This window comes from Eretmochelys imbricata, chromosome 2, assembly GCF_965152235.1.
Source record: "Eretmochelys imbricata isolate rEreImb1 chromosome 2, rEreImb1.hap1, whole genome shotgun sequence".
In the NCBI taxonomy this organism is placed as follows: Eukaryota; Metazoa; Chordata; order Testudines; family Cheloniidae; genus Eretmochelys; species Eretmochelys imbricata.
In genome coordinates this window covers 72,847,814-72,868,790 of record NC_135573.1, presented here as the reverse complement: position 1 = coordinate 72,868,790, position 20,977 = coordinate 72,847,814, and positions in this window count along the sequence as shown.

The following is a 20,977-nucleotide window of genomic DNA, read 5'->3' as shown; positions in this document are numbered from 1 at the left end:
CAAATTGCAGAAATTTTGCTGACTAATTTGCAACATGGCTCATTAACTCTGTCCTGGATTAAAGGCTGATAAGATATTTAGTGGCTCTCTAGGCAGCTGGGAAAGAAAAGGGCCTGGAAGCAAACTGTAGGAACACTCAGGTTTGGAAAGGATACTCAGGCTGAGGTTTATATTTGGCTTTTAAGTTGCCAAGAAAGCCAAACCCCAGGAAGAGAAGTGAGTTTGGACACTAATTCAGCTCTGTTTATTCTGAATGTCACCATGCCTGTTATGGGTCATAGCTGAGAGGGCCAATCTCAGCTCAGACTGTCAAAAAACTGGACAGACACTCCCACACTGGTGGTGTAGTCTATAATTAGACTTAATCAAAGCAGCAACAAATGTGTGCTCCTGCATCACTATTCTAGCTTAACAGACACAGACACTCCAGCCTATATTACCACCCAGACGAACCGGACTTCTGTGATTAAAGGTTATTAAAACAAAAAATCACGACACATGTAGGTTCTTCCAGCCTGAGAGGGCCAGTCAGTTACCCAGGTCAGTGGATGCTCAGAACCTTACACCAAAGACAATGCTGTGCAGATCTTTTAATAAACTAGCTAAAGATTGATTGACTAAGAAAAAGAAATAAGAGATACTAAAAGGTTAAAGCAAATAAAATATGTTGCAGTTGGATCAAAGTATGTAGTCCAAAATGATAGCAGGGATGTTAAATCTGCTAGTTTTCTATAAGTCTCTCTGAGTTGCCCAAATAGTTTTAGGGACTTCAGTCCTTTTGTTCAAAATTTCCCAAAAGAATTCACTAGTCTGGAGACGGGGTAGGAAAGAGGTGGCTAGGAGCCTTTTTTCCCTTTATATATCTTGACCTGTTTTTTTTTCAGGAAAAATCGTGGCTGTGTTCTGGCGTCAGGTAGCTCCATTACGTATGCGCTTTGCCATTAGTCCGCCATATGAATTGCAAATTCTAGTTTGCATTTTTTGCATGTGTGCCATTTTAGGTGTCTTCAGGAATGATGTGCAGAAATTCTCTTTTTTACAGTTTCTTTGTTATTCCTGAAGAGCTAAGCTGTGGGTGTTTCTCAGACTCACAACATGTTTGAGTTACAAACATATAGCAAAATTTCATAACTCCATACCCAGTGTTGATGAATACATTATAATGAGTTAATAATACTCAGCAGATTACAACGTTTCCAATGATACCTTACAAGGCATACTTTGTACAAGGTTTATCAAAATTCTGTAACAGTGGTGACCATATTAGTGTAGATGGTCACCTTCCCCTTTAGACAGCATCTCACTGAGGACAAGGTGAGGCTGCAGAATGTTTACATATGTGAAATGAGGGAGTGTGGCCTCGCTTTGAGGTTGATGGGAAGGAACCACTCTCCATCCCCTAGTGCAGTGTTTCCCAAACTTGGGACGCCACTTGTTCAGGGAAAGCCCCTGGCGGGCCCGGTTGATTTGTTTACCTGCCGTGTCCGCAGGTTTGGTCGATCGCTGCTCCCATTGGCTGCGGTTCACTGTGCCTGGCCAATGGGGGCTGCAGGAAGCGGTGGCCAATATGTCCCTCGGCCCGCACCATTCCAGCAGCCCCCATTGGCCAGGCACAGCAAAACGCGGCCAGTGGAAGCCGCAATTGGCCGAACCTGAGGATGCAGCAGATAAGCAAACCTCCTGCTTGCAGCTGTGCCTGGCCAGAGCCCTGAAACTGCTAATCCCCGCATTGAGCCTTATATCCATAGGCGCACGGTAGTGAGGGGGCATGGCTCCCTTTGAGACTGACGGGGAGAGATGGCCACAGACCTCTACAATATGGTCTTGGCTTGTGCTGTATAGAACAGCTGGCAGGGTCAAGCTCTGCCAATACTTTGTTTGCAGAGTTTTAGGTTTTTTCTTGTTTACTCAGATCTTAATGATGCAAAACAGGATGAATGACTTGTCAAAATCAGATCATAAATAATTCTGGTTTTAACAGCCAACCTTGTATTCATCAGCAAGGTATTAAACTCCTAGCTGGGGACATGAGGTGTTCTAAACCATGGTGATCTAGGCCCAGCTGTAGTCAATGGAACTAGTCAGCTAGACCTGGCTACAGGATATTCCCTAGATGAGTATCCTTCGAGGGTAGTGCTTCTGGTTTCTTGCAATTATTTCAGGTTCAAGAGGTCAGGACCATTTTGTTTCCTTTGTTTTGTCTGCTACAGTTCTAGTCTGGATTAATGTGGCTGAACTTTCCAGGAAGGTGCCATGGCAAGATAGCCTACAAAAGGGCATAGCTGGTATAGGAGTGTGTGCATAGTAGAATGGTGGGTGTTCAGTGGGAGGCGTTTTGTGTGCGTTTGTCATGTTAATATTTTGTACTGCTATAGATCCTGTGGTGGACCTTTGAAAAACTAGTTTTTTCTGTCCTTAATTTCTAGTATACTTCAGATGAGTGAGATCTTATCAGAAGTTAGTACAATCCTGAACCATTTAGAGGAGATCAGATAAATAGTGTTAAGTAGAGTTTAGTGCTAATGGAGTGTAGAGAGTAATGCTGGTCTAAATTTGATCATCCCCATTATGTTTTGCTTATGTATGTAAAACAGGATAGAAATGTTAAATGTTATCATTTATTTGTCTGCTGGGGGAGGGGAGGGGGGAAGTGGTCCTTGAAAGAGGCCTTTGATGTGACTAATAATTATGTTGCATTTTATGGTTTACTGGAGATATAACATACTAGTTAAGACAGAATTGGTCTCTGGATTCAACAACCTCTTTAGATCCCGGATTGAAAGATGCATCTGTTGTACTTCTCACACGCAGAATACTAGGGGCCAAAACCAGATTATGAGGCTAACTGCCTGCCAGAGAGAATAAAATAGAAAGAGAAGAGCACTTTCTCCATTGCCATTAAGGAAAGGGCAAAACGAGTTTGACACAATATCAGTATTAATCTCATGAAGATCCGATTTATTTTTAAGCAGTGCCACCACTGCTATTTCTCGTTTTCCCCAGATTTCTTCACCTGCAAAGCATTCTTCTGCACTCTTAGCAAAGGCACAGTGGGTCCAGTTATAGGGCACAATGCCACAAGAAGTTGGCACCTCTGAGTCTCATCACCACCTTTCATTGGATGACAGCGGCGACACTGCTGCGAAGTTTAGTAACAGGATTTTTTGACAGCATTGCCTGCAATAGCAGGGGATTGGGCTCAATAACCCAAGAGGTCACTTCCAGGTCTCATGTTCCTAAACTAGAAATGATTTACACAAATCCTCTTCCATAATGATGGGGCCATTATCACTGAAAAGAGCATGTCTTTCTCGCATTCATGTTCAGAGAACGACATTCATTAAAATGAGCAAATGCCTGTTTCCTACAAATATGCCTTGCAGCAGGTCTCTGATCCAAGGATTCAAGTGAAAGAGGAGATGAGAAGGGTAATGATAATGAGAAAGTGGATGGAAGTTAAAAAGCTGTTGCCATTGGCATGTTGTTGTTATTTTTGGGGGGGTTAAGAAGAGAAGGCTGGTGTGTGAGTGAACTTTCAGCGCTGCACTGAGATGAAAGTAGAAGTTATGGTAAATAAGTGTAGAAGCAGAATTACGCAGGCAATCATTCAAGCTGATGATACACAAGATTTATTTGAAAAGTAAAAATCAACCATTTTCTAATGTACTATAGCTGCTTTTTGGGGGTATCCCATTAATAATAATAAATACCTAGCTCTCTTAGCAGCACCTCCCATTGCAGAATATGTCAGCTGTTGCAGGTTGCTCTTTAGTATAGTTATGTAGGGATTGGAGGAGACAAACACTTTGGGTCCAGTTACATTCCTAACTTATCTTTTGTAATATTGGAAAATATGAGCCTACAGTTGTTCTTGCACAGGATGATAATTGTATGTTATGCTTCCTTCAAATACATAATAAACCAAATGTCAGTATTTTGATCAAAATATTTTACATACAGAGATTTATTGGTTTTTTTTTTAATAAACCTGAATAACTTTCACTTATACCACTCTTATTTTCATGTCATTTCAATGGAGTTTGGTAGGACTAATTCTCACTGATGTAAATCAGGAGTAGTTCTGTTGCAGTAAATAGAGTTTACGCTAGAGTAAAACTGTTGAAGATGACAGGAGACTCAGGTCTGATGACTTCAGCGGATCTACTCCTGCGCTAATTCTGTGTAGGAAAGAGCAGAAGCAGGCCCATTATTTTTGTATAGATGTGTGCCAACATATGACAGGGTGTCACACGTTTGTGTTTGTGGGGAGGGAAATCAAAAACAAAGAGTAGATAATTATGGATTTTTAGAAAGACTCGAGAGATTGTTTTCCGTTTGTAAGGAATCTTTGCTAAACTAGATGACAAAGTGACACCTTGCAGGAACCCAAGTGCCACACTAGTGGGCTAGCTTTGCATTGTAGCAAGCAGATGCACACTGTATAAGAAGAACAATCTGAGTATAAATCAAGGTGGCTTTCTTCATTTACTGCCAAAAGAATGACCAAATATTACACCCATAATGATCCAGTAGAAAAAGCCACTTCAGTCAGTGCACGTTGGGATTTATAGGGCCTAACTTTAGTTTACACCACTCTGGCAGCGTAATTGAGGATGGGGCGCATAGTCTATCATGAACTGCATGTCCACTTTAAGGATGAGGTGGCCGTCACCTGTACTTTGGACAATTCTGCTCTGGCACTAAAGGGGAATAAGGAATTATATATATATTCCCCTTTAGTGCCAGAGCAGAATATATATATAAGTTATATATATATAAGTTGCGCTGCAAATAGGGGAAAATACATATTTCAGACGGTAAATTGCCTGCAAAAGATGTTCATTGAAATAGGTTTCTTGCAACATCCAGTATTCTAAGGGGAGCAAACCAACTTAAAAGCATCAAACATAGTAAGAAAATGACAATGGACATGCTTTAACGATACCATCAACATGACTTTCACATCAAGTGATAACATGGACACCACCTGGAAACAGAAAAAGAGGATGATCTAGAGAAACTTTACACAGAACAATAAAGAAGTAATCCAGATCCATCAACATGACACTCAGAAGCCTGAACAGACCAGCACAACACCAAAATAAATGCCCTCTGCACCCGAGGGTGCTGGAAGATAAAGAAGAACATGCATAGCAACATTTTCAGCTGAAAAATTATATTCAGCATAATGAACTCATGTTAGAGTTTACTTTGTTCATAAAAGCCGTCCAAATAAAGACACTTTCTTTACATCCAGATTTTCTTGTAAATTAGAAATTGTGAATGTTTGAGACACAATTTCCCTACTTGGATTGAGTGAACATTTATGCAGTGAGCAGGTGGGGTGAATCCAGAAAAAGTTAAGATGAATCATTTTCCTGAAGGACTAGTTCAATTTGGATCTCTTTGGCCAAATTAATCTTTGGTGTAATTCCAGTAATTTCAGTATAACTTCACTGATGTTACATTAATGATGCATTAGGGCGTTAGGTATTGTTAGATGTAAATGAGCTCTCACGCTTACTGTAACAAATGTAGTGAGATGGGTATTGAAGATCAATAGGTTTAAGCGTGACATCGTGTTTTTTACCAAGCTTAGCTCTGCTACCTACCAACTCCATTCTTCACTCTATCTAAATAGGACTACATGGAAATGACCTTCTCTATTAGATCTACAATTTATATAGTATTTTTCTAGTCCCTATTGGCTTTCATGGCACCCCAAGAAGTTCTTCCAGACGAAATTGACTTCACAAATTAAATATCCCCATCTAGCAATAAGAGTCATTCCAATGACTTCAGCGAACACTGGATCAGGCCCCAAACCAAGATGCTAATGTGAATTCCATGTAAAATTTGAACCCTTCAGAACTCAATGGGGAAAAATTTTCAGGCCTATCTTGCCACATTTGCTACAAAGGAGCACCCTCATTGTTCTTCTAAATCAGTGTTTCCCAAACTTGGGACACCGCTTGTTCAGGGAAAGCCCCTGGCGGGCTGGGCCGGTTTGTTTACCTGCCACATCTGCAGGTTCGGCCGATCGCGGCTCCTACTAGTCGCGGTTCACTGCTCCAGGCCAATGGAGGCTGCGGGAAGCGACGGCCAGTACGTCCCTCGACCACGCCGCTTCCAGCAGCTCCCATTGGCCTGGAGCAGTGAACCGTGGCCAGAGGGAGCCGCGATCGGTCGAACCTGTGGACGTGGCAGGTAAACAAACCGGCCTGGCCCGCCAGGGGCTTTCCCTGAACAGGGTGCATCTCAAGTTTGGGAAACACTGTTCTAAACAATATAGGAATGATATCAGGCCTCTGAAAGATCCTTAGGAAAACAAATTCTGCTCCAAAAGGATTTGTATTGATCCTATCCATGACAGGTGAATCCTAGGAGTTGAACTCTTAGGCTATGTCTACACTACACAGCTTTTAGTGACATGGCTCTCCTGCTGACAAGAACTTCCATGCCCAACAAGTGGGGTTTGTATTGTCAGCAGGAAAGCACTCCTCCTGACAACTCGTTGTTCACACTGGTGCTTGTTGCGGAAAAACTTTTGTCTTTCGGGGGTGGGGTGGGGGTGGAGTTAACATCTCTGAAAGACAAAAGTTTTGTCCTTCAATTGCCAGTGTAGACATGGGTAGGAATGCATTGCTCCCTCTCATCTTGTCTGGGCTGAGAGAAAAAGCTGAGCAGAACTTCCTTGTTGACTTAACACTTGCTTTGAATAGCTCTCATCACACCAGTTAAGGTAAAATCATAAGGCTCTTACCGTGTCTCCTCTAAGACGAGGCAGGGAGAGTAAATCCTTGCGTCTGGGAGCTGGGATGGGGGACTCTGGAAAACAGGCCAGTGTTTAATGTTTTGATTTTGACTGTAACTGTTAACCAAGAGGTTGAAAATACAGTGAGCAAAATTCTACACTTACACTAGGACAACCCCCATTAAGTCAATGGGGTGGTATTATGTTTTACACACACAAACTACATATTTTCACTCTGAATTACATTAATTTTAGACTAAGGAAAACATCAAATCAGGGCACAAACTTAAAGTCTCCAAGTACAGCGTGTGCTCTCTGTAACATGTTGTAAAACTCTGCAAGGGGAGGGGCCAGTTTGTGAGGCAGACTGTTGGAAATTTAAAGATACACCACAGAAACATTCATAACAATTACCTAGCCATATACACTGCATATTCACTGCTGTAATTTAGACGAATAGGCCTGTTTTTCCATTGCTTCATTTTAAATGGGCCACTTCACCTTAAATGGTCCCTTGAAATATCTGTTAATTACTTATGCTAAACAATCTGTTCCACATAGTGTTTAGCTGTGACACTCTGAGTACATTTCCCAGCCCTAAAGAAGAGCACTATGTAAGCTCAAAAGCTTGTCTCTCTCACCAACAGAAGTTGGTCCAATAAAAGATATTACCACACGCACCTTCTGTTTCTAATATCCTAGGACCAAGGTGGCTACAACACTGCATGTAATCTTTTTTCATGTAGTTAATTAAATGGATGTAACATGCAGGTTAGCTTGGCTGCATTTTTATATTTATTCCTTACTCACTTTGCACAGATGAAAATGACTTCACAGATATAAGGCAGAAGAGAGTCATGCCAAATGATTCCAGGCTATTATTGTTATTTGAAGCTACAATATTTAGTAAATAAGCCAGAAACTCTAAAGGATTTCTTTTTGCAGCCTTTATTTCTTGAGTAGTGTGTCTGTCTAGCTCAGTTGACCCCAAGGAGTTGTACACCTACACAAGAATCTAAAGATCCCTGGAGGTGGGGGGGGGGGAATGAGGGAGGCACCATGGATTAGTTTTACCATTGTTTCTTATCTGAAGATCTGAGCTCATTCTGTTTAGGTGACAAGTGAAATTATGCTGGTGGCTTCATCCTAGTTCCCCTTGGTGCATGACTGGTAGTGTTATTGCAGAAGTGCCAGGATTGGGATATACAGAGGCTGTGCATATCAGGAATGATGCACACTGGCAGAGATGTGTGTGGGGAAGCTTGAACAGTTTTCCCATGATGTACAGCTACTATCAGTGGCTCGTTGTTCCCTGTTGTGATTAGTACCATATTATTATTATATGAAGATACTACACATCAGCCTCAATCAGGATCTCATTGTGACAGGTGCTGTACGAACATGAAAGATAGTGTCTGACCCAAAGAAATTATGAACCAAGAAGACAAGCAATATATGCAGGAAGAAGGAGGCAAATATATATATAATTGTATGTGCATATGTGTATTTGCAATTTTTTGTTTTATTCATGTTTTTATAATAAATGATAAAATAAAACAATGGCATCACTTTTTTGAGCAGCACAATGGTGTTGCATGTTTGAATTTAAAGAGAACTCTAGATTGTCAATGACAGACTCAAATGAAATTATTTAACCAAAGTTTATCAATCAGACTAGTACAGCACTATCCAGAAAGAACAGATATTACAACTCTTGGTGTAAGGTAACAAGCTTGCCTCTGTGTGTCTCTCCTCTGTAACTGGTGGGATGCTGGCAGTTTGTATTCCCCAACCTAAATTCCAAAAGCTCTGTCTCTTCATAGGGTATAAGACAAATCTCTTTTTTTGGAGGGAAAAATACTTTCCCATGGTTAAGTTTACCATGTGTTTTTTTTTTTAATTATTTTTGGAATGGAATTTTATGGTCCTCAGTTTACCTGATTGAGTAAAAAAGAATCTCTCATCCAGTCATTAATGACTACTGTGAAAACAGTTCTTATTGAGTTCAAAGCATCTTTCAATGGGTCATTTTTTCATGTAGTACTGAACCCACCTATAATGACAATGATTCCTTACTGATCACCCCATTTTGTTTATAACATACTTCTGTAGACACCTTTTAATAGTTTGATAGGGTCTTTTCCTTGAACACCTCATAGAACCATAGACTACCAGGGTTGGAAGGGACCTCAGGAGGTCATCTAGTCCAACCCCCTGCTCAAAGCAGGACCAATCCCCAATTTTTGCCCCAGATCCCTAAATGGCCCCCTCAAGGATTGAACTCACAACCCTGGGTTTAGCAGGCCAATGCTCAAACCACTGAGCTGTCCCTCCCCATCTTTAGGTCTGTATTCCCACAGACCTAAAGATGCTGAGGATAATTAGATACAGCCCAACACTTAATCACATAAAATTCTTGAAAACAACAAGGAGTCCGGTGGCACGTTAAAGACTAACAGATTTATTTGAGCATAAGCTTTCGTGGGTAAAAACCCCACTTCTTCAGATGCATGGAGTGAAAATTACAGATGCAGACATAAATATACTGACACATAAAGAAAAGGGAGTTACCTCACAATTTGAGAACCAGTGGTGACAGGGCCAATTCAATCAGGGTGGATTAAGTCCACTCCCAACAATAGATGAGAAGGTGTCAATTCCAGGAGAGGCAAAGCTGCTTCGGTAATGAGCCAGCCGCTCCCAGTCCCTATTCAAGACCAAATTAATGGTGTTAAATTTGCAAATTAATTTTAGTTCTGCTGTTTCTCTTTGAAGTTTGTTTCTGAAGATTTTTTGTTCAAGTATAGCTACTTTCAAATCTGTTATAGAATGTCCAGGAAGATTGAAGTCTTCTCCCACTGGCTTTTGTATGTTACCATTCCTGATGTCCGATTTGTGTCCATTTATCCTTTTACGTAGGGACTGTCCAGTTTGGCCAATGTACATGGCAGAGGGGCATTGCTGGCACATGATGGCATATATAACATTAGTAGACGTGCAGGTGAGTGAACCTCTGATGGTGTGGCTGAGGAACAAACCATCCCGATGTGCAGAAAGAATAGCAAATATGGCAGGTGACCAGCTTGGCTTAACGAGAAATCTTCAGTGAGCTGAAACACAAAAAGAAAGTTTAAAAGAAGTGGAAACTTGGACAGATGACTAGGGAGGAGTATAAAAATATTGGTTGAGTGGCCAAACCACAATTGGAGTTGCAGCTAGCAAGAGATGTGAAGGGTAACAAGAAGGGTTTCTAAAGGTCTGTTAGTAACAAAAAGAAGGTCTGGGAAAGAGTGGGACCCTTACTGAATGGGGGAGGCAACCTAGTGACAGATGATGTGGAAAAAGCTGAAGTACTCAATGCTTTTTTTGCCTCGGTCTTCAGAGACAAGGTCAGCTTCCAGACTGCTGCACTGGGCAGCACAGTATGGGGAGGAGGCTAGCAGTCCTCAGTGGTCAAAGAACAGGTTAAGGACTATTTAGAAAAGCTGGATGTGCACAAGCCCATGGGTCCGGATGCAGTGCCTCTGAGGGTGCTGATGGAGTTGGCTGATGTGATCGCAGAGCCATTGCCCATTATCTCTGAAAACTCATGCCGATCAGGGGAGGTCCTGGATGACTGGAAAAAGGCAATGTAGTGCCCATCTTTAAAAAAGGGAAGAAAGAGAATCCAGGAAACTAAAGACTGGTCAGTCTCACCTCATTCCCTGGAAAAGTCATGGAGCAGGTCCTCAAGGAATCCATTTTGAAGCACTTGGAGGAGAGGAAGGTGATCTCCATTGATTCACCAAGGGCAAGTCATGCCTGACCAACCTGATTGCTTTCTATGATGAGATAACTGGCCCTATGGATATGGGGAAAGTGGTGGATGTGATATACCTTGACTTTAGCAAAGCTTTTTGGTATGGTCTCCCAAAGTATTCTTGTCAGCAAGTTAAAGAAGTATGGATTAGATGAATGGACTATAACAGTGATGGGCAACCTGCAGCCCGCGGGCCGCATGCGGCCCATCAGGGTAATCCGCTGGTGGGCCACCAGATAGTTTGTTTACATTTGCACGGCTCCCTGCAGCTCCCAGTGGCTGCGGTTTGCTGTTCCCAGCCAATGGGAGCTGCAGGAAGCAGCGGCCAGAACATCCCTGCGGCCCACGCTACTTCCCTCACCTCCCATTGGCTGGGAACGGTGAACTGCGGCCACGGGGAGCTGCGAGTGGCTGTACAAATGTAAACAAACTGTCCGGTGGCCCATCAGCGGAGTACCCCAAGGATCGGTCCTCGGACCGGTTTTGTTCAACATCTTCATTAATGATCTGGATGATGGGATGGATTGCACCCTCAGCAAGTTTGTGGATGACACTAAGCTGGGGGGAGAGGTAGATATGCTGGAGGTTAGGGATAGGGTCCAGAGTAACCTAAACAAATGGAAGGATTGGGCCAAAAAAATCTGATGAGGTTCAACAAGGACAAGTGCAGACTTCTGCACTTAGGAAGGAAGAATCCCATGCACCGCTACAGGCTGGGGACCGACTGGCTAAGTGGCAGTTCTGCAGAAAAGGACCTGGGGATTACAGTGGACAAGAAGGTGGATATGAGTCAACAGTGTGCCCTTGTTGCCATTAAGACTAACGGCATATTGGGCTGCCTTAGTAGGAGCACTGCCAGCAGATCGAGGCTCAGGGATTCTCATTAATGATAATGATGTCTGTGTGACTGAATCCCCATAGGCTACAATTAATATGTATGCCTTAGAGGCCAATAGCCCTAATTTCAGAACTGAAGAATACAGGACAATTGTCAGAGTTATATAACAAAATTATTCCACTGTTCATGAGTTATTTTTGTTACAAAAAAATTTGAGCGGGAGAAAATGAAAGGAAAAAAGAATACATTTGCAAGCCAGTTTGAATTAGAAGGAGAACATTTAGTTTGAGATTTCTTTGTAGAAGGTTTTTGGAGTCCAGGAACTTACTATCACTATTAAGGCCCTAGCATGCAGGTGGGAGTATATAAATAAATACCAACTGTCAGCAGATTCCAGATACAACTTTACCATGATGAATGCGGAAGACCAGGGCCAGTTGTACTATACAGAACAAATAGATTATTTTAAAGTGCTTTCTTGTGTGTCATTCTCACTTGACCTTTTTGACCAGATACTGTGATCCAAACTCTTAAGTGGTGCAAAATGACCTTAAGTGACCAGAGATGACCAAAGACTCCTCCCTGTGCAAAAGGATTCTCTGTTGACATAAATCTGGTGGAGGAGGTTCTGTCACTTCTTATGCTACCTGTCACCCTATCCCTGGTTAAGGAAAGGAAAGGGGCAAAAAGGGGCATTCTGAGAGTGGGATGTGAAAGGGACAGGGAGGGGAACTTACACCAACTGCGTAACTTAGGACTGTTTCTGTGCAGCCCTAACTTGTGCCAACTCTGGATGGCTCTGAGTCTGACGGTTCTGCAACTGGCTCCCTGCAACTGCCACTATGCACTATGTCAGAGCACAGTTCCGGGGCTGTCATAAATATAAAGGGAAGGGTGTCATAAATATAAAGGGAAGGGTAAACACCTTTAAATCCCTCCTGGCCAGAGGAAAAACCCTTTCACCTGTAAAGGGTTAAGAAGCTAAGACAACCTCACTGGCACCTGACCAAAATGACCAATGAGGAGACAAGACACTTTCAAAGCTGGAGGGGGGGAAACAAAGGGTTCTCTCTGTCTGTGTGTTGCTTTTGCCGGGACCAGAGCAGGAATGCAGGTCAGAACTCCTGTAAAAAGTCCGTAAGCAATCTAGTTAGATATGTGTTAGATTCTGTTTTGTTTAAATGGTTGATAAAATAAGTTGTGCTGAATGGAATGTATATTCCTGTTTTTGTGTCTTTTTGTAACTTAAGGTTTAGCCTAGAGGGATTCTCTATGTTTTGAATCTGATTACCCTGTAAGATATTTACCATCCTGATTTTACAGAGGTGATCCTTTTACTTTTTCTTTAATTAAAATTCTTCTTTTAAGAACCTGATTGCTTTTTCATTGTTCTTAAGATCCAAGAATTTGGGTCTGTGTTCACCTATGCAAATTGGTGAGGATTTTTATCAAGCCTTCTCCAGGAAAGGGGGTGTAGGGCTTGGGGGGATTTTGGGAGGAAAGACATTTCCAAGCGGGCTCTTTCCCTGTTATATTTGTTAGACGCTTGGTGGTGGCAGCAAAAAAGTCCAGGGGCAAAAGGTAAAATAGTTTGTACCTTGGGGGAGTTTTAACCTAAGCTGGTAAAAATAAACTTAGGGGGGTTTTCATGCAGGTCCCCACATCTGTACCCTAGAGTTCAGAGTGGAGAAGGAACCTTGACAGGGACGTTCACCCATTGTGCAGAAGTAGTATAGACTGTATCATAGGCGTGCTTATGCTTTTCTCAAATTATGACCATGTTGTGAAGAGGCACACTTTTATCTAGTTTGCATTAATTGTAATAAATTGCAGCTGCCCTCATCTTTGTCCATGTAGAGCTTGTGTAGACCCCTGCCTGTAGCTGTCTTTCTTGAACAGAGCAGCTTGCACTGTACATTGCCATGGACTGCACTTGGCCAGTGGTGTTATATCATTAAATAAATTCACACATATTATGGTACAATAAAACAAAGCACAAACTATATATGCTGAGATTGCAGATGTATTACACTCTGGGCAATTTATAATATCACTAAACCAGCTCTGAGATCAGAATTTCATTCAGTTCAGATTTTCTCTAAACCATCGGACCTTGGATTGTTAGCTCCTTGGGGCATGAGTGTATCTTCCGTTATGTTTCCATAACAGTAGTACATGAATAGCCATCAATCAATAATAGTTACTACAGAAGAAAAGAAATATTATCCAGAGAAAGTGTTACACCATCTCTATGAAAAATTGGTATGCAAGTTCCTGTTAACCCTAGTAGATTTTAACTTTGTCATGTAAGCACAGCCTCTAATTAGTGGGGGTGTTGAGCAGCGGCACCTAATAGGAGCATTCTGCCTCAGGAAATTAGACTGTCTTCCAGGGCTCCCTAGTATGCAGAGGCTGTGAGCCTGTTACTTAACCCCATTTGTGGTGTGCAGCTTATTTACCTTGCACAGATGGCCAGTTTTACCGGCTGTTGTGGGGGAGTTGGAGTTTATAGCCTTGCCACCTTCCCACTCCATTTAGGGTGTTGTGTGCCTTTCAGGACTAGGAAGAGAGCAGTCCCTGCATTCCCTTAAGAAGATAGAGAGAAGGTAGTAGGGCAGGTTCTTTACAGCAGTGGCTTTCAACCCTTCCAGACTACTGTACCCCATTCAGGAGTCTGACTTATCTTGTGTACCCCCAAGTTACCCCTCACTTAAAAACTACTTGCTTACAGAATCAGACATAAAAATACAAAGTGTCACAGCACACTGTTACTGAAAAATTGTTTACTTTCTCATTTTAAACATATAATTATAAAATAAATCAATTGAAATATAATTATTGTACTTACATTTCAGTGTATAGTATATAGAGCAGTACAAACAAGTAACTGTTTGTATGAAATTTTAGTTTGTACTGACTTTGCTAGTCCTTTTTATGTAGTCTGATGTAAAACTAGGCAAATATCTAGATGAGTTGATGTACTTCCTGAAAGATCTTTGTGTACCCCCAAGGGGTTCGGGTACCCCGATTGAGAACCACTGTTTTACAGCCTCTGTTCACCACAGAGCACCCATGACAGAACCAGGAAGCACCTGGCCCGCAATGAAAAGTTCTCATTGCAAAAGGGATGAGATAATGGAGATTAAACATACTGTATAGATATTCTGGTCTGGTGTGCACTTTGGTTTATAAATCAGATAGTTCTATGACTCAGACACAAATCAGTGTAATTCTGCCCCTTTTTCTGTATTTTCCAGAAATAATTGCAGAGATCTGACCTTCCAGTAATGCCACAAAGTACTTTGCTGAGTTCTACAGAAAACAAAACATTGGTTTCCATCTCAAAATTCATAATAATGCAGAGAGATACTCTACTAGAGACCTTTAAAAAGATAGTTCATGGGTTGTTGTAATTTTTAACAAAATATTTCTAATGTTGCACTTTTAAATTGCTTACTGAAAGCGGTACGCTTTTAAAGGAGATCAGTGTGACTGCCTTATATTGACGGGGCATTTTCCTGGTTATGTCTCTAACAAAGTATACAAGCCACATTTGTATCTGGCAGAGACGACAGAATCGGAAATGAAAGGAAAGCACTTTATTATGGTGGTACCCATTAACTTGTCAGCTTGCTGGAATTATTTTAATGAGAGATATGAATCTGTCAAGAAATTCATGCTTACAAAACAGCTACTGAATACTTGCAAAATCTAGTTATTGTTTTGGTTGGCATGAAATGTGGTATGTGGACAGCTTAACCTAGCACAGACTGTGTTAAAACTTTTAGACAAGTTAAGTAGCAAGTAACATGGGAAAGCTAAGAAAGGATTGCTTAACATTCAAACAGATAAATCAATATTAGGGTGTCAATTAAGCGGAGTTAACTCATGAGATTAATTCAAAAACATTAATAGCGATTAAAAAATTAATCACAATTAATCACACTTATAACAATAGAATACCAATTAAAATGTAGTAAATGCTTTTGGATGTTTTTCTACATTTTCAATATTGATTTAAATTACAACACAGAATACAAAGTGTACAGTGTTCACTTTATATTAGTTTTGATTACAAATACATGCATTGTAAAAATGATAAACAAAAGAAATAGTATTTTTCAGTTCACCTCATACAAGTACTGAAGTGCAATCTCTTTATCTTGAAAGTGTAACTTACATATGCAGATTTTTTTGGGGTTACATAACTGCACTCAAAAACAAAACAGGGTAAAACTTTAGAGCCTACAAGTCCACTCAGTCCTACTTCTTATTCCAATTGCTAAGACAAACAAGTTTGTTTACGTTGATGGGAGATACTGCTGCCTGCTTCTTATTTAATATGTCACCTGAAAGTGAGAACAGGTATTCGCATGGCATTTTTGTAGCTGGCATTGCAAAGTATTTACATGCCAGATCTGCTAAAGATTTGTATGCTCGTTAAAAAAATGTGTCAATTAAATTTGTGACTGTATTCCTTGAGGGGAGAATTATATGTCTCCTGCTCTGTTTTACCCACATTCTGCATATATTTCATGTTTTAGCAGTCTCGGACGATGACCCAGCACATGTTTGTTTTAAGAACACTTTCATAGCAGATTTGGCAAAATTCAAAGAAAGTATCAGTGTGAGATTTCTAAAAATAGCTACAGCACTTGACCCAAGGTTTAAGAATCTGAAGTGCCGTCCAAAATCTGAGAGGGACGAGGTGTGGAGCATGCTTTCAGAAGTCGTAAAAGAGCAACACTCTGATGCGGAAACTACAGAACCCAAACCACCAAAAAAGAAAATCAACCTTCTGCCGGTGGCATCAGACTCTGATGATGAAAATGAACATGCGTTAGTCCGCACTGCTTTGGATCATTATTGAGCAGAACCCATCATCAGCATGGAAGCACGACCTCTGGAACGGTGGTTGAAGCATGAAGGGACATATGAATCTTTAACACATCTGGCGTGAAAATATCTTGCAACGCCAGCTACAACTGTGCTATGTAAACGCCTGTTCTCACTTTCAGGTGACATTGTAAGCAAGAAGCAGGCAGTATTATTTCCTGCAAACTGTAACCAACCTTGTTTGTCTGAGGTATTGGCTGACCAAGAAGTAGGACTAAGTGGACTTGTAGGCTCTAAAGTTTTACATTGTTTTATTTTTGAATGCAGGTTTCTTTGGACATAATTCTACATTTTTTAAGTTCATAGATTCATAGATATTTAGGTCAGAAGGGACCATTATGATCATCTAGTCTGACCTCCTGCACAAGGCAGGCCACAGAATTTCACCCACCACTCCTGCGAAAGACCTCTCACCTATGTCTGAGCTATTGAAGTCCTCAAATCGTGGTTTAAAGACTTCAAGGAGCAGAGAATCCTCCAGCAAGTGACCCATGCCCCATGCTACAGAGGAAGGTGAAAAACCTCCAGGGCCTCTTCCAATCTGCCCTGGAGGAAAATTCATCTCTTTCATGATAAAGAGATTGCACTGCAGTATTTGTATGAGGTGAATTGAAAAATATATTTTTTTGTTTTTTACAGTGCAAATATTTGTAATCAAACATAAATATAAACTGAGTACTGTACACTTTGTATTCTGTGTTGTAATTTAAATTAATATATTTGAAAATGTAGTAAACATCCAAAATATTTAAAATAAATGGTATTCTATTGCTGTTTAACAGTGTGATTAATCGTGTTTAATTTGTTTAATCACTTGACAGCCCTGATCAATATACCACCATGCAAACACCTGATAGTTAAGTACTGTAATAATTTGAAATCTCTGAGTGATACTGAGTTGTAATATGTTAATATAGGAAAATATTTTTACTTTCAGTTCTAATTGCAAATGTTTCCATATTGCCTTGAAGTACTATTACTATTACTCTTTTTTGCACACTATACAATAGGAATGTAGTACTGCTCTAATACCAGAACCATTTTCCGTACTTGCTTTTCTCTTGTATGCTGTCATGTTGAAATTCACCGTAGTACAGAGGCTCTGCACAGTGTGTTCTCTGCATCACATAAGCCCTTAACACCTCTGTGCCTGTCTGTAGATGTTATTAGGAATAAAGAGAACCATTGGTGAAAACCAGAAGGCATGGAAAATACACTGTGACATAGGCTGCAAATGAAGACCCAGGACCAGACACACAAATGGGATGTTCGGGGAAAATATTGTTGTCCCAAGAGGTTCTTGCTCCTCTCACCTTCAGGGACTCGCTGTTGTAGATTGCTCACAAAGAAATCAATAGTAATGCTTTTACATGGATGTGTACAGCGTGCTGACCTACCCTATATCTTTGTTTGGAAGCTACCACTTTTTAATAACCATTCTCAAACAGGCCTCATTCAGTGTCCATTCAAAAGAACAGCAAGATTCCTATGGACAACAATGATCACTGGATCAGGCCTATAAGACTTGACTCCATGGGGCAGTGCTATCAATAATCATTAATGTCAATACATCAGCTGTAGATTTACTGTGTAGTTTTAGCACCCACATCAAGATCATACCACATTTTTGCAAGTAAAGCTGGCTGAATAATGTGAACAAAATCCCATAAATACTTGTTAGGATTTTAAAAGAAATTTGCATTGGCTAAGATCATGATCATACTGTATTCACATCTGCAGGATGTTGAATGAGCTAATGGGCATGAATGTTCACCAAAACAGGACATTATAATCAAGTGTTGGAGAATATTCAAGAGAAAGGGAATTTTGAAAGTATAAAGATAAGTATTTGCACTGCAAACTTGACTAGTAGTTATTCGTATACAGTCAGGGTATAGAAACATACCTGTGCTGTACAGTATACATCCAATCAAAAGTAACCAACACAGCTCAAATTTTTAATAAGGAATACCTGCAAAGATCTAGGTCACTGAAATATTACTAATTCTAAATGTCTGACATAGATAAATGGGTCATGTCCTCAGCTAGTGTACCTCCTTCAATGAAGGGGTTTTCAAGATACCTACACCATTTTAAACTAGGTAAGGAGCTGGCCCAATGTCTTTGTACTTTATGGCAAGTGATCTACAGACGAAGAATTATTGGCAGAAGATATTCAGTGACTAATTCTGAATACCAAATGTGCCTGAGGACAAGAGCAATCATCTTCATGAACAGATGGAGGCAAAATGGGTTGAGTAGAATGCTTTTTAATGATTAATCTATTTACACATATGACACTATAATCCAGTCCCCTTTAGGTGTCACTGAGTGCTGTAGTAGAGCAACCTTTTTCAGCTAGCTAGCCGTGAGTTCAGAGGCAACTACTGTTTCACTAAAGCTACTAGCCTTTGGTGAGTTCCCAACACTCAAACATCTGTTAAATTATAGATTTATATATATGTTTACCAGGTTTTCTGGCAGAAAAGAAAGGATGCAAATAACCTATGCACAATTCTTAGACAAGTACAGTCACACACCCAGTTCAGTTAATTTCTGTGGCCCAGAAGCAGAAGCTAAGCCTGATTGGTAACCTGACCTTTCTTTGTATTTTTTTATAGAAGGCCTCTGTATTCTAAAAGTATGACAAACTAACATGTTGAGAGGCTGCAGAGTCTAAGGGTATGTTTTCACTACCCACCAGATCGGCAGGCAGCAATTGATCCAGCAGGGATCGATTTATCGCTTCTAGTCTAGACATGATAAATCAACCCCTGAGCGCTCTCCTGTCAACTCCTGTACTCCGGCGCCATGAGAGGTGCAGGCAGAGCCAATGGGGCAGCAGTCGACTCACCGCGGTGGAGACACCACAGTAAGTCGATCTAAGTACGTTGACATCAGCTACATTATGACATCAGTAGCTGAAGTTGTGTAACTTAGATCGATCTCTTCCCCCCCCCCCCCCAGTGTACACCAGGGCTAAGCAAAGGCATGCTATAAGATATTTGTGACTTGGACCGTGAAAATGAAGAGGCTGGGTAGTTTTAAGCTGAGTATAGCTGAGCAATGAAAAAGAAGAGCAGGTCCAGCCTGTACAAATTGAGTCCTTGATCATCTCAGTGTTTGTGACTTAGCCCTGGTCTACGCTAGGGGTGGGGATCGATCTAAGTTACGCAACTTCAGGTACATGAATAACGTAGCTGAACTCAACGTACTTAGATCAACTTACTGTGGTGTCTCCACCGCGGTGAGTCGACTGCTGCCACTCCCCCGTTGACTCTGCCTGCACCTCTCGTGGTGCTGGAGTACAGGAGTCGATGCGAGAGCGCTCGGGGGGGTCAATTTATCGCGTCTAGACTAGATGCGATAAATCGATCCCCGCTGGATCGATTGCTGCCTGCCGATCCGGCAGGTAGTGAAGATATACCCTATCTTTCATCTTCTGCATGCTGACAAAGGTTTGAAATGTAAAACCAAAGCAACAGTTCTTGGCTGGAGCCTGAATATCCAATCCAAAGTAAGTGACTGAAGTGGCACACAAGATCTTATCAGTGAATTTCCTAGCTTTTGTTTGTGTCCATCTCAAAATACAAAATACAAGCAAACCAAAACAAAAGGTCCTACAAATCATCCTCCTGCATAGGAATTATAGAATAAGGAGTACTGGAGATCAGTGATTCTCATTATTTTGTCTATAGCTAACCAAAAGAGACTTTTTGTGTAAGTAACATGTCTTTACATGCCTATGTTGCTCTTTGCTGCTGTACCTGACACTGGGGAAGGTCACTGCAGAAGAACAGAAGGCCAGATCAGGGATGAGAGAAGGAGGGTCCCTGAGGCAGAAGGGGAGAGCCCTAGGAATTTGTATCAGACTCTTCAATGAGTCCAGGGTCACAGTGGAGCTTGAATTTCTATGTGAGGATGGTGGAAGAGACAGGACATCAGGCCTGTGGGGCTGTCTTTGCAAGTCAAAGCACACCCTGGTTGATGTTCATGGAACCAGATTCTGCTTGATAGTTGTTCTGAAGCTCTTTCCACTCTTCCTCCTTCCTTCCAAAACATGAAACTGTAGACTATGAGTGAGGTGATGCTCCAAGTAGGGGGCATACTTGGATTCTTGGGCTCTTTGACCTGGGCCTGGCTGCGTTAGAAACATAATAGTGCTCTCAGTTTAACAGGACTCTTGTTTGTTTATTTAGTCATATTTTTTCAATGGAGCCTTATATGTTCTCCCATCCACTAGTACATGAATGGCCCTTCCTATATTTCTATCTTTTAGATGCCAGGGTCTAGTTTTCAATAGCCACAGAACACACTTTACTTTTATCCTAAGTGTCTATACTACGGCTTTCTGGCCGTAATCAAGAAAGATAAACTCAGACTGGAGCAGGTGCAGAGAAGGGCTGCTAGGGATGATCAGGGGAATGGAGAAGCAATCTGACAAGAGGAGACTTGGCTTGTTTAGGCTGGCAAACCGAAGGTGGAGAAAGGAGATGATTGCCTTCTATAAATACATCAGGGGGATAAACAGCAGGGAAGGAGAAGAGCTATTTAAGTGAAAGGACAATGTTGGCACAGGAACAAATGGGCATTAACTAGCTATGAATAAATGTAGGCACAAAGTTAAAAGGTGGTTTCTAACCTCAAGAAGTGTGAGGTTCTGAACTGCCCCCTCAGTATGAGTAGTGGG